Source organism: Gadus macrocephalus, chromosome 1, assembly GCF_031168955.1.
Source record: "Gadus macrocephalus chromosome 1, ASM3116895v1".
In the NCBI taxonomy this organism is placed as follows: Eukaryota; Metazoa; Chordata; class Actinopteri; order Gadiformes; family Gadidae; genus Gadus; species Gadus macrocephalus.
In genome coordinates this window covers 10,908,412-10,926,785 of record NC_082382.1, presented here as the reverse complement: position 1 = coordinate 10,926,785, position 18,374 = coordinate 10,908,412, and the positions used below count along the sequence as shown (strand labels likewise).

The window sequence follows — 18,374 nt, the reverse complement described above, 5'->3', positions numbered from 1 at the left end:
GGAGGTATCGCTGTTGTCACACAGAAGAGGCAGTGAGGGGGGAGGTGGTTCCAGGCGTGGCTTGCTGTCCTCTGGCGTTTATTAGCCTGCTGCCGCGGCCTCAGCCACCGCGGCTCCACAGCCTCCAGCCCTCGAGGAAATTACTCTGATTCATTAGCTGAGTACTGGAGATTGGGCGTCGTGATGGAGAGAGAGAGACATTGAGGCAAAGAGGGGAGGAGAGAGAGAGAGAGAGAGAGAGAGAGAGAGAGAGAGAGAGAGAGAGAGAGAGAGAGAGAGAGCGAGAGAGAGAGAGAGAGAGAGAGAGAGAGAGAGAGAGAGAGAGAGAGAGAGAGAGAGAGAGAGACATTGAGGCAAAGAGGGGGAGAGAGAGAGAGGGAGAGAGAGGGCAAGAGAGAGAGAGGGAGCGTGAGAGAGCGAGAGCGAGAGAGAGAGAGAGGCAGAGAGGGAGAGTGGGAGAGAGAGGGGGAATAGAGGGAGAGAGAGAGAAAGAGAGAGAAGCAGAAAGAGAGGGATAGAGAGAGTGAGAGATAGAGAGAAAGGCAGAGAGAGAGAGAGGGGGAAAGCGGGAGAGGGAGATAGAGATTGAGAGAAAGGCAGAGAGAGAGAGAAAGGGGGAAAAGAAAGAGAGAGAGGTAAGGGGGTGGGGGAGAGGGAGCCCAATCTTACAGTAAATCATTCGTGTTCACAGTAGGCGCCACCGTTAACCCCCCCACACAAACACACACGCACACACAGCCCCGGGTGCCAACGCAGTGATCTCCCTCCCTCCTCCCCCTCCTCCCTTACTCCCCTCCCTCTCCCCTCCCCTCCATGCAGACGTAGGCCCCCGTCATCTTCTCAACAACAGCTTGGAGACGGGGAGGGGAAGCCCAGCACTCAGGGTTTCATGCTGACATCTCGTGGAGTCCAAACTGTGTCATTATACAATCAAGCCCTACGCCCTATGAATTTGTGCTATGCACACACACACACGCATGCACGCAGGCACACACGCACACACAACCACGTCACACACACATACACACAGGCAAATCAGTAATTTCCAATTGCTCTGTTCTAAGCGCACAAATTGAACACGGATTTCACTTCAACCAGCAATGTGAACCGCATTAATAACTGACCATTAATGAATAATAATACTTCCCGATGACTTGAAGAGTGCTTACGACACCCAAGTGTTTAAGTGTAGAATACCAAGAGACAAAATTAAAGGAAATGTGCATCCTATCAACCGCTAAATAGGCTGATGATAGGATCCAGGACAACTGCAGCAGCTGTGTGCCCTGCCTGGTGCCTGGTTTCCCTAGTCCCTTGTCTAGTTCCTGGTGCCTGGAGCCTTGTGCCTGGTGCCTAGTCCCTGGTCTAGTCCCTGGTCTAGTCCCTGGTCTAGTGCCTGGTGCCTGGTCTAGTGCCTGGTCTAGTGCCTGGTGCCTAGTCCCTGGTCTAGTGCCTGGTCTAGTGCCTGGTGCCTGGTCTAGTGCCTGGTGCCTGGTCTAGTGCCTGGTGCCTGGTCCCTGGTGCCTGGTGCCTGGTCCCTGGTGCCTGGTGCCTGGTCCCTGGTGCCTGGTCCCTGGTGCCTGGTGCCTGGTCCCTGGTGCCTGGTGCCTGGTCCCTGGTGCCTGGTCTAGTGCCTGGTGCCTGGTCCCTGGTGCCTGGTCTAGTGCCTGGTGCCTGGTCTAGTGCCTGGTGCCTGGTCTGGTGCCTGGTGCCTGGTCTAGTGCCTGGTTCCTGGTCTAGTGCCTGGTGCCTGGTCTAGTGCCTGGTGCCTGGTCTAGTGCCTGGTGCCTGGTCTAGTGCCTGGTGCCTGGTCTAGTGCCTGGTGCCTGGTCTAGTGCCTGGTGCCTGGTCCCTGGTGCCTGGTCTAGTGCCTGGTCCCTGGTGCCTGGTCTAGTGCCTGGTGCCTGGTCTAGTGCCTGGTCTAGTGCCTGGTGCCTGGTCCCTGGTGCCTGGTCTAGTGCCTGGTGCCTGGTCCCTGGTGCCTGGTCTAGTGCCTGGTGCCTGGTCTAGTGCCTGGTGCCTGGTCCCTGGTGCCTGGTCTAGTCCCTGGTGCCTGGTCTAGTGCCTGGTGCCTGGTGCGTAGTGCCTTGTGCCTGCTACAGTGTCCATCCAGTGCAGAAGCAGAGGGAGCTGTCCGGGGGGATGGATGGTGCTCCCAGGGAGGGGGGAATACAGCGGCGGCCAGAGGGAAGGCAGCTAGAGTAATGTGCAGTGAGCTGTCTCCCCTTAAGGAGGCCTCAGACAATCATAGCAATAACGGCGGCAGCCCGTGACGGAGGAGGAGAAATCGATGCACGCACACACCCATCACCCATCTCCCCCTCACCCTTGTCTAGTTCCTGGTGCCTGGAGCCTGGAGCCTTGTGCCTGGTGCCTAGTCCCTGGTCTAGTCCCTGGTCTAGTCCCTGGTCTAGTGCCTGGTGCCTGGTCTAGTGTCTGGTCTAGTGCCTGGTGCCTAGTCCCTGGTCTAGTGCCTGGTCTAGTGCCTGGTGCCTGGTCTAGTGCCTGGTGCCTGGTGCCTGGTCTAGTGCCTGGTGCCTGGTCTAGTGCCTGGTGCCTGGTCTAGTGCCTGGTGCCTGGTCCCTGGTGCCTGGTGCCTGGTGCCTGGTCCCTGGTGCCTGGTGCCTGGTCCCTGGTGCCTGGTCCCTGGAGCTGTCCGGGGGGATGGATGGTGCTCCCAGGGAGGGGGGAATACAGCGGTGGCCAGAGGGAAGGCAGCTAGAGTAATGTGCAGTGAGCTGTCTCCCCTTAAGGAGGCCTCAGACAATCATAGCAATAACAGCGGCAGCCCGTGACGGAGGAGGAGAAATCCATGCACGCACGCACACACCCATCACCCATCTCCCCCTCACCCACCCACCGTCCTCCATCAACCCTCCCCCTGGCTCCCCCCCCCCCCCCCCCCCCCCCCCCGTCCTCCACCTCCTCCTCTGCAGCCTGCACCCAGATGGCAACATCATGTGCAGTGAAGCCCAGAGGAGCCAAAGTCACGTTCCTTCCTGGCGGATTATGTAGATTTGGTTTGATTAAGTTCAGATACTTACTGCCAAATCGTGAATCTTGATAGGTGGCTGTAAATGGACACAGATAAAAGACTGCTGGACTTGGAGATCAGGAAGAGGAGAGCCTGAGGAGGAAACGGGAGAAGAGACGGTCAATTCAATAGAGAATATTTAGGCTGGATCTGTGAATCACGCATGCATCAGTGTGTGTGAGAGGGAGAGAGAGAGAGAGAGAGAGAGAGAAAGAGAGAGAGAGAGAGAGAGAGAGAGAGAGAGAGAGAGAGAGAGAGAGAGAGGGAGAGGATATTTAAGATCCAACAACCATCTGAGCACTGATCACACACTGATTGGAACAGTGTCAGCCCGTGGCCATTTTCCTGATTCATTTTCCTCGACCACTCGAACCCAGGGACACTATAAAAGCCTTGAGTGGTCCTATAAACGCAGTACCCAGAGCCTGTCATCACAAGGGTCCGGCAACACTTAAATCAATGAAAATAACATCTTTAAATAAAGGGTACCTTTTTGCAATTCCAGGGCAATATCTGCTGCTGGGCAGATGGGATTTGAGTCATCTCAAACCAAGCAGAGAAGCCTGAGCCACAGGGGTGTCAAGCAATTTTCTTTCTTCTGCATTAACAAGCTGCCTGCTGCTGTACAGTTGGGGCTAATGGGCTAGCCTGCATGGATGACGGCTCCAACACATTGCATCGCACCCATTCACTTACTTTTTGTCCTGGCAACATTGCACCTCACTAATGCTAATTTGATTAAGGACATACCACCAGCTCCCAAACTGTTTTACAGAAGTTCAAGATGAGCAAACAGGCAAGCTGTTCATCCACTGCCCCGGATTGTGAATTATGAGCTCGTTATTTTCTGGCTTGTTGTTGTGTATTGCGGTTTTGCACCCTGTTTATACGGTGGAGAGACTTCTGGGCGACTGCTTTATTGTCCGTTGTTGAGTAGGATTAGCATAGTCAAAAATACTGTGTCCAACTTTAAAATGTCACAGGTTTGGGTTTAGCTCTCCTTCTCTGTCCACCATACCAACTATGAGAATGTCATTCTGAGATATTCTTTTTTGTATGTCACTATTTATTAAGTTAGGAGACACTTTTATCCAAAGAGACTTATAGTCTATACAGGTCATTTAAGAGCAGGTCTTTTATTAAACATCCAATACACATCCACTTGTATTTTGAGTGAAATATGTTAGCTGTTAGTTCACATAATCGAATGGTACAATATGAGCAAATTAGCTCAAGCTCAAGAATGTGAAGCTCTTTCACTTTCTAAACCTGTGGTGCAAAAGTCATGAATAATCATAATGTACTAATGTGGCTGTTGTACACACTGACTGAACTTTTACAATCAGCCAAATTCTGGCTCTGTTCTTTGGCAGGCCTCTAAGGATATTCTATTCGTGTCCCAATTTCCACCCTCCATTTTGGCAAAACGCGCAATTTCATGACTGACTGGGCTTAATTGCTTCATTGTAAGGGTATCGTTGAAGTCATCCACAGGGACAGATAACAAACTTTCATTTGGTTACGTCAACGTAGAAAAAGCCCTTTGCTAGTTTAGATTTTGTTTGCCAGTTGAAGGACTGCTGGTTCAGTCTCATGGCTCCTCCAAACAACTGCATCCACTCTGGGCCCGCACGTTACACCTAACCCTTAGGTTAGGTGTAACCTAAGCTAACCTAAGGGTTACACCTAACCCTTAGGTTAGGTGTAACGTGGATTGTTTTTTGGTCATTTTGCCAATGTACACAGTTTTAGCTTGAAGTGGTTAGATCTTCTGGAGGGGGACGGCTCAGAGCCTGGGACGGAAACAGGAAACAGTAGGGGGCGGGGTTACTCCCGGTTTCCTGTTTTGTGTCTAGATTGAAATTATATTGAAGAGTGGATAAAGCTTTGAAAGCCACCTACACAGTGATGATTTTAAACCTATACAAACACATGGTGGACTTTCGAAGGTCAAGGTTGTGACTTTACCCAGCGATGTACTATGTGTATGGTACATCGTTCTCATTATTCATATTGCAGTGAAAATGTGTAACGTGTTCTAGACCAAACCTTGAACAGTGCAGGTTTTGAACATGTTCTTGAACAGCCTGCACTCTGTAGGCTGTTTTACTGTGTGTAGTGTAGTTTATGGTTGTAATTATGTGAACCTGGTTAAATATTGCCGTCTCGTGAAGTCGTGCCAACTAGAAGGCTCCGTGTGCTTAACTCTCCTCCCTTCTTTCATAAGATTACCGCGCTGCAACTGAGACAGCACTCCCAACCGCTGAGCCCAGAGGATCTCCTGCTGTCTATGTCCCTCTCTGTAGCTCTCTCTCTGTCTCTCTCTCTCTCTCTCTCTCTGTCTGTGTCTCTCTCCCTCTCAGCTGCCCGGCAGACAGGCGCAGGGGGAGAGTCATGCAGAGAGAGGAGAGCTTAAGGGAGACTTTTGGGGTCCCCTCTCTTCTGCCCCCCGGCGGTCTGTGGAGCGTAGCGTATGAACATTGGAAGATGAGCAAGAGTTGCGCGCCCTCTGAGTACACACACACAAAGAGAGCGAGAGAGAGAGAGAGAGAGAGAGAGAGAGAGAGAGAGAGAGAGAGAGAGAGAGAGAGAGGGAGAGAGTGTCCCTGAATTTAATCCCTCCATTGTGGGAAGATGGAAGGAAGGTTGGGATATAAAATAGGGGGCTATGCCAACTGAAATCCTGGTGACGATGCTGCATTGCAGAGGTTTAACATAGAGATAGAGAAGCCAAATGAGCACATTAAAGAAACATGGCCTTCACCAAACACCGCCAGCATAACAGCTACACCCCCCCCCCACACAAACACACACACACACAGGTGAAGGCAAACGCGACGTGCAAACAAATAGACATGATACCTGCCATTTTTTTTGTTTTCATCATTCATCATTTGACGTGATTGACATTTCTGATCTCTGAGATGAATCAGACGGATGTCAACAAGGTACACAAGGGCTGTTCCTGCCTCTACGTGCAGGAGAACAGACGGAATTAGAAAGGCCCTTTGGGGCGAGCGGGGGCTTTGTTCAGCCCTGAAGAGTCACTGGGATAATAACTGACAAAAAATAATAAACTACGGTCTGAATAAGTCATGTGCAATTCATCATCTCTGGCAGCTGAGCCCCAAAAACTTTTTCCAGTTTTTCCATGATTACTTGTCAGGAAACTTGCATAGTTTGACAGCCCTCCACAAGCCTTAAAATGTTTTATAGGTACCTTTCTCTGGGCTATGCTATTGATCAATAGGTGTTCCTGGGGTGCGAGGGAAAGGGGGGAACGGGGGGCTCGGGGGGACAGGTGTGCCGGGCAGATTGCTGCGTGTGAGGAGCTGGTAGCGTCAGCAGAAGCAGCCCCTTAGCGTGGCTCACACTGCTGAGGCGGCCGTGTTGGACGCACATCTCCGTCCATCAACACTGTCGTCTGTGGGTGCCACCCCCTGATTTCCAATGGTCCTGATTACCCTGCCATGGTCCATGTCGCATTTAAACTCGATAGTGCATTTTTGGCCCAGTCTGTTATCTTGTCACAAATAATGAAAAAGATTTTTCAACCTAGACCCTATTTTCTGATAATTTTTGGTTTGAGCGACTAATGGCAAAAATCCATTTTTGATTAATTGTCCAGTATTCGGTTTTGGTCCCTTATACGTGACAATTGGCTGCAATCTAACAGGATGGAAAGCATTTCAACTGAGATATTCAATCTCTTCCTTATCTTGTGCTTGATCCTGGTCTGTTTATCATTGTGTCCAACTACATCTCGCTCAGGCAGAAGTCTTGCTCTGAAATCTTGTTGCAGGAATGGTCCCTATTGTCATTGCAATCCTTCACCCAAATCTTTGAGATAACCCTGATACATGCTTTCTGTTGTCCAACACAACAGCCTCTCCTCTCTCCAGCTCCCACCCACGTTTCCACCCTTCTCTTCCGGCTCCAACTCAACTCTTGTGAGGCTTTTCCTAAGGGAGATTTGCTTGGACACAATAACAAACAGACTAGCATCTAGCGGGATACTTACCATAATGATATAATCCAAGCTTCTAAGTGGCAAAGAAATAGCACTTTTAGAGGACGTACATGGTCGAGCACTATTGCCCTAAAGTAGTACTTTTAGTTAGAAAATGTGTATCCGCATTAGTCCCTCAGACTCAAATTGATCAGAAAATAGGTTCCAGGTTGAAAGATCCCGAAAAGACACAGGGAAAATCATTTTTAGGAGTCTGATTTTTGTATTATGTACTTTTGACCGACTGGATAATTAGTTTGTGATGGTGTATAATGAAAAGACGTTCTGCCCAGAACCAGATCCGTTATGGCCAGAGGCCTCAGCTGTGCCCGCACTAATAAAGTGCGTCTGGGTCTAGCTTACCTAAAAGCCTGGTGAAATTACCCTGTCATTACCTTGTCATTACGGGGATACGGAGGGAAAATTTAAGAGATTGAAAAAGGCTTTCATAACAGGAGACTGTGAAATAAAACACCCTTTAGCGCAGACTTCAATAATAAAAAAAGTACAGATTAGGAATGGTTGTTTTCTGGCCCTTAGCCCTGCGCCAGGTGAATTAGAGAGAGCTGCGGCAAATCAATTTTAATGTCCTTCCCTGCAGCAGATAAAAGGTAATTGTACCATCAACTGCGTCACTGGTTTCTTTTGGCATGTATGACATTATTTCAACCCTTTTTTATAAAAGAACTAAAGCTGAAATGATGATCCTATTTACATGTTTTCAACCAGGTGTGTGTACGTGGCAGTGGGGCCGGTTGGGCTCTCAGGCAGCCAGGCCACGGCAGGTTGGGGTGAGCGGGGGGACTGGTGGGGGTACTGGGGTGTTTATGTGCTGCAGACAGAAGTCCACCCGTCACCCGCTCCCTTGGGAAATGATCAAAACATTGGACAGAGGAGAGAACTCTGGAAAGAAGAGTTCTGCAGTGCTTTATCTTGATGCTGGAGACCACCGCCTCAGCACACAAAGAGTTTTACACAATTCAGATTGATCAGGATCTGAGATGTCATATTGTTATTTTTCGTGGCTGTGTGCCGATGAATGACACAGACTGAAATCTATGGCACGTAATTGCTTGAATACAGCAGGGGAATGGGGGGCTGGAGGCTGGAGGGGGTTCGAACAAAGACAAGTGGTGCAAAAAAGGCGAGAGGAACAGGAAGGGGAAAATAATTTTCTTGGAATGCCTGGAGACCTGGATGTCTCTGAAGTGAACACTTTGTGAAGGCACCGCGGTGCAGAGAAACAACAGGGTCCCCGGAAGACCTATAAACCCTTATAAATGTCAAGTACGTTTTAGCAAGGCTGTGCTCTGAGAGACGCTATTTGGTCTGGTATCGAGTCCCAGACAAACAGAAACCTGATTACCTACCACGGTAACCAATGCATACTGTACCGCCAGAGGAGCCCGGAAATGATCATCATCTCGGTTCTGAAGCTAAAACAAACGTATTCGAGATTATATCTTAGCAGTTCAGCGGATAAACAAGAGCGTGGCGATATTGCACTCAATATGACAATGCCCCGTTGTGCTGGCACTTTTTCTTGTAATATATTTACCGGGAAAGAAATGTATGAACTCAAAAAGAAAAAAGAAATGATTTCGCCAGCAGTTGAATTTGAGAAACTGGGCTGGCGGTTGTGGGGCCTCTTGCGGTCAGGGGGGAGTGGAGGACAAATGACAGACAAGCCGCAAGTGGGAAAGCGAGCAACAGCCCTTGGGGATTGTTCACCTTCATTCCAACACTGAACTTCATTACTAAGCAGGACTGGGTCTGAAAGAGCCGTACCGCCATTGATCAAGCCTACCTTAATGTGACAGCAGCAGCCCCACTGCGTGGGCGACCACGAGCCCAAAGCACAACTCGTTCATTCTGGGTTTGTGATGTTGAAGTTCTAAGCAAAGCGCACACAATGTGCATTGTACGGCTCTGAACCATGCGGCTCTTTTGTGTTACATTCTAGGATAATCAGGTGAAATAGAAGGAAGACAGCGCTGAATTTAAATTATACTTGCACTAGATTTTGAGGACAATAACCAACAATGCTACTTGATTATTTATGTGTTTACTGAGGGCTGTGGAATAATGCAAATTCACATAACAAACGAGCTACATTATCCCCTCCCCTATAGTTTAGCCATTAAATGTTGGAAATGTTGGAGACATGGTTGTGCACATATCATTGTTGCTAAACAATACGTAGATTTGGATGAAAGTGTATTGTTACCTAGTACTAAACAATGTCTGAATCAGCCCAGCACAAGAATTTTGATATAATAAAACAGCAAAACAGGCTTCTGGTGTCACTCAGAGTGGGTTATACGGTGATACATGACTGCATCGGTTTCCTCTTTGGTTTCTTGGGGGGACAAGTCTCCAATCTCCTCAGGAGTCGATGTTACAAGCAGAGGAGACGCTTTGACCGGAGAACATTGTCATAATTAACAGAGAGATCAATCGTACTGTAGATGGGGCGGGGGGGGGACCCATTTTCAATTAAGCCTTCATTAAAAACCAAATTAGGTACTGACCTTCCAAACATACTAGCACAGGGAAGAGTAAAGAAAGGCAAAGACGTGTACTTTAACACACTGATTTCTAATTAAAAGGAGGACTCTCAATGTTATCTTCCGAAAGGTCTCCTTCACTGCTACCTTGTCCTCCACAATCAGCCCCGATTAGAATAAGACGTCTTCTTCCCAAAGCATATACTCTCCAGTCAGATACGGAGCAGCAATGTTCTCAAAGGCAATCACTAAACGTGGACCATTGGTTCCAAGGTATATTCTGTACGAATGGGTTGAATTCTATGTCTTCGTTTCTAGGTACGTCCCACAGTGTGTAGAAAAGGTTTAAGATGGAGCAGATTGTTGGTGGGTGACAGTCCACAAGCTCACGAAACAGTCAATAGCTATTACCTGTGCCAGAAAATGAACTTTGCCATAAAAAAGGGAAAAGGTAAGAAAGATTTAACTTTCGTTAATGGACACTGACACCAAAGACACCGCAGCGTCCGATATATAAAGGATAACGGATAAAGAGTATTACCCCCGGCCTCATGAAGCCTGGTAATCTGAGTGCTAAATCAACAATCTATGGCCTGACTGAGAGATGAGACAAGAACGATCGATGGCCGCTAGGAACACCTCTGTAATTGTGTACTTATCAGTTTCTAGCCGCTAACTGCTATGAACTTTAATGTGCCTTGTCTAAATGACCAGAGAGGGGGGATATCAGCAGAGGTCATGTTCAAACTCTAAGATCCCCTCGCCCCCGTGTGCAGCCCTATTCTTCCCACAGCTAATCGGCTTACTGTGATATTCCAGGTCATTGTTTCCGGCCGAAGGAGCCGTCCATTCTAGTTGAAAACGTGCGCGGTTCGGCGATTAGCCCAATAGAGGGCTTTATTGCGTTATTATTTAGAGATCGAGTGATTCAGCATGAAGACGAATGGGGGATCTGACTTCAGGAGACGTGCAGAAGTCATGAGCTGCCATAGAGGAGGGGTCACCGCAGAGATACTGCATTATGCTGATTGATTATAGGACTGACATACATTATAGGTGAACCCAGTCTTACATGATGTACGGTCTTACCTTTTAAACCCAAAACAGATAGAATTAAATTAAGCCCCACTTCACAACCATGTTGGCTACAGCCAACACAGCACACGACAGGCATGGTCAGCGTGGACGTTAACGTGGCCGCTAGAAAGAAGAACGATGTTTTCCAATCCATGCTACCTATCAAATCGTGCTATAGTGGTTCTGCGCACGCATGCCGACAATATTGATCCGCGGTGTAGTAGTGGTGTAAAATACACATACTGTACCCCTGGAATCTCCAATAAAGACGTTATAATACAGTATCAACATATGCTCCCCATCTGCTTACAGTGTACATGGGGTGAGTTGTGGTGTAAAAATAACGTGATCCTGTAGTGGGAGCATCGTTTGATAGCGGCAATCAGTCTACAGATCAAATGATGCTACCAAATATGTGCGATCCTGTGCATACTGCTGACAGTGTGGAATGCGATCGGTCGGCAGGACTGAAGAGGGGTGCAACCAAAAGCCCTGGGCCCCCCAGCGAGGAGGCAGTACATCAGTGTAAAGCTCGCCATCTGCTGCGTGTCAAAGCCAACGTTGGCCATGCGGACGGGGGGAGAGAGAGGGATGAGAGAGGGATGACAGCCGCCGATGCTGCTGCCGAGGTGGAGTTCATCCATGCGGTCCAAATTGGATTTCAAATACCATAAACAATGCAGAATGCAATACGAACAGTCTATAAAGACAAGGAGGATTTGCCAAGTGAGGTGAAACATTAGAAATACAACGATTTTGTGTTTTGAAGTAGAAAAAAAGAACATTAACATTCTGTACCATCAGAATCACTCGGGTAAGAAAATATGATTTAATATTGAACCAGCACAAGGGTAAAATGTGCTTTTCTGTATGTGATTTATGATCCCACCTGTTCAGTGGCGAGGTCGTGACTGCTGGTCCAGTTTAACAGCTATAGGTAGACCTGCTGTATCAGGAGGACCAAAGAGCAGAGGCTCTGACTCCTCTGATGAAGACCAGGTTCCTATTGAACAGATATGTGAAACATAATGGCCTTAAGGAGCAGGTCCAGGGCTCAGGCGTATTGCTCAAGTTCACCTATCAGGTAGGCTGGGGGAATCGAACCCACTACCTCTTAGCTGGACGTCACACATTCTAACCCCACCAAATTCACCTGCCCTTTTTTAAAACAACAGAATTTAACAAAATAATGAACCTGTACCTCTGAATGAGTGTTTCAAACGTATTTCTGTTGTTCGATAAATAAATAAATAAATAAATAACAACCTTTTAATCGCACTTAATTTTATTATTTATTCATAACTTTTGCTCTTGTCTATATTTTCTTCTTCTTCTTCATCTTCATCTTCATCTTCATCTTCATCTTCTTCTTCTTCTTCTTCTTCTTCTTCTTCTTCTTCTTCTTCTTCTTATCATAAATGGGCCATTATTTCCTCTTGGCTTCTTAAAGGAATATAACGGATGGGCTGACAACCCTCCGGGAGCAGCTCATGATGTGAGTTACAGAGGGTATGGCCTGATGCTTGCATCATGGGTAATTCTGCCCTTCGAGCTCTATGTGGTTCAAACTGTCATTCATTCACTTGAGCAATTACTGTTCTAAATATTTAGATCAGTTGGCAGTGTTTCATTATCCCTCTCTTTTTGACAGATAACAAGCAGACAAAAGTGGAAAGAGCTGCCATGATTAAATGTTACTCCTGGGACCAATATGTGCGTTGCTTTCAGAAGCATAAAACACGGGTAAGTGTGTTTTTGGTGTGCTTTTATATCATAAAGCTTTAAGCAAACCCTTGCAATCAATCCATCGACGTGTTGCAATCTACATTTTGTCTTGCAGACACCATAGTGGCAGCAGTGGAAAAATGTATTTAAGTTGTAAACGATCAGTATGACATAAATCCTGATTTTGTTATGCAGCAGACCTAGATTTGACAGCTGCGCGCTGCAGTGGGAGTCTATATATATCATTCATATCGACTGCTACTTCCACAGCACATTACTGTTAAAGAATGCATTTTGCCACCGTTTCCCTCCATTTTGTAAAGAAGAGGCAGACTCTTTTTTTCTTGGAGGGAGATTCTCTAAACCTTTCAGCTGCATGCTGGGAAACAAGATAAGGGGAAAATATCACTTCCAATGGATGTACGTTTATTTGCGGAGCAGCACTAAGCGGTTTTGCTATTTATTTCCCTTAAAGGGAAGCACACGTTAGGGCTGACGATGTCAATACCTACAGGGGAGCTGCACAATAATCAAGAAAGGGGAGAATAATAGGGTACTCCAGTAGCATGCCGGGGCCAGGTGCAGCCAGGCCCAGCCCTGGTCCAGCTGTTAGACCGTTTCAACCGGCTGTGAGCACTTTCAGAGTGTGATGATGGAGCCTTTGTTTGAGTGGCTGTTTAATACTTCTATTATGCTTAATTTCCTTTCACTGCGTCGATTGTGCAAGCAACCATATGAAACAGCACAACTAGTATCACACCCGTATGTTTAAACCCTTTGATAAAAAGGCGCATTGAAACGGGATCTTAATAGTTGAAAAACTCAGCATCCATATACTTTGTCAGCTGTCACTATCGTTGCCGTGTGGTGCAACTTGTCTCCCAACGTAGCAATGATTCACGGTTTTTCGTCATATATTAGGGGCACTCCCACTGTGAATCCATTTATCTTGGCAGCCGCCAACCCGACAAAGGATCAAACGAGCAACAGAGCAGACAATGAACACATGGCACCCCGGGAAAGCAACATAGCAGAATGGGATGAAATGGTCGCTCGCTGTTTCAAAGGCCAACTAACCCCTCTGAAAAAAAACAATCATAATTGTTGGCTGTGTTTCACATCCCCAAGACAATGACACTGTCACACTAGCTGCTGACCGTTCCTGTTGCGTGCGAGAAGATGTTTCTCCTTCTCCATTGCTGCTCACGTTCGTATTGCAGCAGTTGAAGAGAGAGAGACGTCCACCTTGTTCGTGTTTTAGTATCAGACGTACACTAGTCTACGCTGGCTCCAGTGCTCGGAGTAATATATATGTGATAAATATATGGCCTGTCAAGCCCTTTGAGACTGTACCTGTGATTAAGGGCTATGCAAATACAATTTAATTGTAAACAACCCTGCATTTTTAACATAGCACCAACATCAGCTAAACTACCGTCAGTTCTTCAGGTACACCTCTTACAATCAAAGAAAGCCCGGGCATACGGAAATAAAGACGAAGGCATGAAAATGATTCCTCATGTATGCCCGGCACGCTCTGCGTTGCTATTTCAGTCGCCTCAATAATAAATTAAAGGAATGCATAAGAAGAGCCAGACTGGGGCGCAGAGGAATTAAGTATTCATGACAATCTGGAATTGGAAAGTAGTGAAAGAGGAACGCGGAGGATATGCGGGATCAGGAATAGAATGAATGGGAAGTCTCGAAGATAACCGAACAATGAGGAGCACGGGTGACTCCGGTGATCGTTTAGCCACGTGAGCCTCTCCTGCATTGTTATTACCATTAGCGGGCACATCTCCTTGTTCTACTAAAGTATAAGGAGCAGCCATTTCTAATTGGGTCTGGGGAGAAAGGCAATTATGACTGAATGTGCCACAAGGATGTTGCGTCAACGCCCTTCCTCCAGCTAATATATTCATACCAAACACGCATACACACAGGATACATCAATCAGGTCTTTCCTTTCTGTGTGTTTGTGTGTGACTGTGTGTGTTTGTGTGTGCGTGTGTGAGTGTGTGTGTGTGTGTGTGTGTGTGTGTGTGCGTTTGTGTGCGTTTGTGTGTGTGTGTGTGTGTGTGTGTGTGTGTGTGTGCGTTGTGTGTGTGTGTGTGTGTGTGTGTGTGTGTGTGTGTGTGTGTGTGTGTGTGTGTGTGTGTGTGTGTGTGTGTGTGTGTGTGTGTGTGTGTGTGTGTGTGTGAGTGTGTGTGTGTGTTTTATGGTAATAGGGTCCAATACATTTTTCATTATTCGTTTCATGTCCAAGTCATAAAAAAAGGAAATGAATCAAAGCTGTTATGACCTTAAGATCAAACTGGACGTCAAAGTCCTTCAGAAGGGCCCTCAAAGCAGAACAGCACACCCCATGACTTCTTGCAAATTCTGCGTTTGATATCAGACAAATATATCTGCCACAAATCTGACAATAAGCAAGATGATCAGAAAATATTAGAAAATGTTCTAAACTAGATTTATGGAACACATTTTTCTGAAAAAGCACAATTGTTTTCCAGTTGCTCTGTGCAAGAGATTCAGAATAAGCAGGACTTAGGATTCACTAATGTCACAAATTGTGCATCACACCCTCCGGCGTATGCTGATGTGAGGACACAACAGTGGCATCCTGAATTTTGTTCCCCCTTCTGTTGTCTATTTTTACTCTCCGTACTTTCAGTTATTACACAACTGCTCTCTGTTGCTCCTGTCTACTGATGTAGAAAAAACAACGATTAAAGGGGCAGTGCGTTCAATTCAGGGGTATCTAAAGGAACAGAGTTTGCAAAGAAAATATATAATATTCATGAGTATGTATAATTGAAAATGAAAATAAGAATCTTTGTGTTTTCATTACCTTAGAATGAGCCCTTTATGTTTACATAGGAAGCTATGACCAATCGTTTTACAGACCAAATAACTAAATACAATTTATAAATCTGTCAAGGAACCTCATGACATGGCTCCTTGATGCTGTCTTAGACTATGACATGATTTCGGAAGTGCATACTGGCACCTTACACAACACAGGCCTGTACAGACCACCGTAGCTTCTTGTACGTCATTAGAAAGGCTAGATGCAATTCAATTCTACACAGTGCACCTTTAACCTTGGAACATTTTAAAACATTTCTGACCACCAAAGTAATGCCTAGTTTCTGCGTAAACGCAAACAGACTGAATCCATAAAATGTAGAATCTGAGCGCTTCGCTGGATCAATACACCCTATGGAATAAGGTGCTCCTCTTGCAAGCTGCCACTTAGACATGCCGCATAGCAGGAAATAATATGAGGCGTCAAGCACTTGAAAGACCAAAATCATGGGAAAATCGTCCCAGCATCAATATACTGTAATTGCTATTATGTCATGGAGGGAAGGATTCCTGGATTGATTCGAAGGCATCTTCAGCACAATATTAAATGCTGTCTGCAATCTGTCTGGCTGTCTGTCTGTGGATCCATAACCCCCATTTCCCCTTTCATTATCTATCATAAGTTGGCTGTCAAGTGGTACAACAGAAGCAACAGCAAATTGCAAACACGCTTCATCAAAAATGTTGTTCATTTCAGATAGTCACGTCTCCATGTAGACATTGTATGAATGGGAAAATTGCCACTTTGATAAATAGCTGAAGTTTATCAGCCTATACGCGTGTCGGTGTGCCACACTCTTGGACGCGCTGAAAGGCGAGCCCCAGCTTCCACTGTGACGATTCTCCTCCAGGTATCTTTTATTCACACCCTGATCAGACGCCGCATGGTGCTAGAAAGATGGACCAACCCTCGGCTCACGCAACCCAGACTCATCAATGGATGTCCCCGGATGGCAGATCCAAAATGCAACTCAATAAGAATCCCACAAATATAGAACTAAACAGGGGTGTCGAATTCATTATCTTTTGCTTTAAAAGACAACGCTCATGTTTCTGAAGCCTAGATTAAATTGATAGAATATTCCACGCATGCTATATGATGTGGGTACTGTCTACTTATATTTCTGAATTGGTACCGTAGGTACCCATTTTATTCATTCCCATAGCAACACGATCACATTAGAAGCAGCCTGTTCCTCTAAACTCAATGCTTCAAGGTAACCCTATTAATTATAGGTAGCATTCAATTGCATCCTCCCGTGCCATTTTGACCACAATAAAAGTAATAAAAGTAATAAAAAAGTAAAAAAGTAATAGTGACAACGAAAACAGTGTGCATTGACCAAACTAAACCTGAACTGTTTCGTGAATACGGCAGTCATGAAAGAGGTGTACAAAAAATGTTTTCAAGGTTAGGATTTCGTCCTTTACCCAGGGTCCTACATTAACTTTCAGAATGCTCTCTTTATACATGCTTGTGATGAAAAATCTACTAGCCAAGCAATTGAATTCTAAAAAGGTTTTTTCAAGAGCCAATATGGCAATGGGGTGAAATCCTCGGCACATGCTTATGGATTTCTTTATAGAGAATCTATTCTTTTTAATGTGTCCTTCGACTGCACAATTGAATTTCAAAAGGCTGGGAATTGAAAGCAACCTTTTGTTGTTATGAATCTATTCAGCAGCCTTGAAGCACAATTACTCGTTTCAAATTCCTCACCTTGTATTTTCTGGCCGACATTTACAAATATGTTGCTTTCTTTCGGTTCTGACAAACATTTAACCCCAATATCCACAGTAAAGCAACATAACGGGAATGTTGTGGCATGTTTGCATGTTTATATGCATATATATATATGTATATATGTATTGTATGACCCAATAGGATATAATTGTTTGATGTTATATATGGAGTTCCTTACTTTGGCATGGCACTCATGGAGACGTAAAGTCAAAAACATAAACTTGTATTGCAATTTTGCACATCTTTTCTTCTTTCAATTAATAGCCAAATGTCATGGTCAAAACAGGAAATAATGGTTACACAGCATATTAATGGAGCTTGCAGAGGAAGTCAATCTGAATTATTGACTAACATGCCCAGGATGCCCTTCTATTTAGCTTCACTAGAACATCTATGTACATGCTGCACCACAAACAGAAATGCCAAAAATGCCTTATGGGGCCTCTTTGTGCTGCTGCTTATCAGTTTGTGCTCTCTGCCCATAGTGTTGAGGCTGTAATTTAAGTCTGTCTTTGCAGCACCCCGGAGACCAAAAAGAGATTGGAAAACGCTTCAAGCGCACTGTTGTTGCATAGTGCGTCTCCAAGCTCCACACGGGGGCAAAGGGGCAATTCGGATACCTGTGTGTTTTGTCTTTGCCCAACTGCTCTTTAGGAGACAACCACCAATGCCCACTGCGGTCCTGTCCATGAAACAAATGAATAACAGGGCAAATATTTGAACACGGATCCAGAAAGCAGAATCGTTTTCATACAACAGATTACCCCGGAACGAATCCTTTTTCACTTTTTTTTTATGTTGGGATTTTTTCCCAACAGAAACTCCTGCATTGTTATTTTTCACATACGCAGAGATTTTAAGTGGAGTGAAGATCTATGTAGAGGCAGACAGGCACAGTTTATTTTCAGCTCTCACAGAGTTGGGAGCTAACACGCTTGGACAGGCTTAGAAATACACAGAACTCTGAACCACTTGGTGAAGACACACATATGATGCACACACTGGCACCACCATAACTCCATATAATGCATTTTCTGCAATGCACACACACACACACACACACACACACACACACACACACACACACACACACACACACACACACACACACACACACACACACACACACACACACACACACACAGTGTACATCCTACCCACGTCATACTCAAGCGCATGCCTTGACGCTACATTTCTGTGGATCTGCCAAGCTGAATGAATGGCTGTTGGGGAAGATGCTCTCTACTGCATGGAAAATGGAGGATATAAATAAACCCACGCAGGTTTATTTATACAGAGGATAGAGGATGAAAGACGATCTCACAAAGCAGATGATAAAGCATCTTTAAAAAGAATGTCCCACTTGCACAAACTAATTTCCGCATACAAGCGCTGAGTTTATCCCAGGTA

At 45.9% G+C, this 18,374-nt stretch overlaps 1 protein-coding gene across 5 annotated transcripts in view; it reads right to left on the bottom strand.

Annotated features, from left to right (window-relative positions):
• The window catches only part of LOC132470680 (synaptotagmin-2-like), a 54,040-nt gene that overhangs the window by 27,598 nt on the left and 8,068 nt on the right, over positions 1 to 18,374 (bottom strand). For all 5 annotated transcript variants that reach the window (XM_060069757.1, XM_060069678.1, XM_060069604.1 and 2 more), the window contains one exon: positions 3,045 to 3,127. The gene's annotated coding sequence lies outside the window, so the exon portion shown is untranslated. The remainder of the gene's footprint in view (positions 1 to 3,044; positions 3,128 to 18,374) is intronic.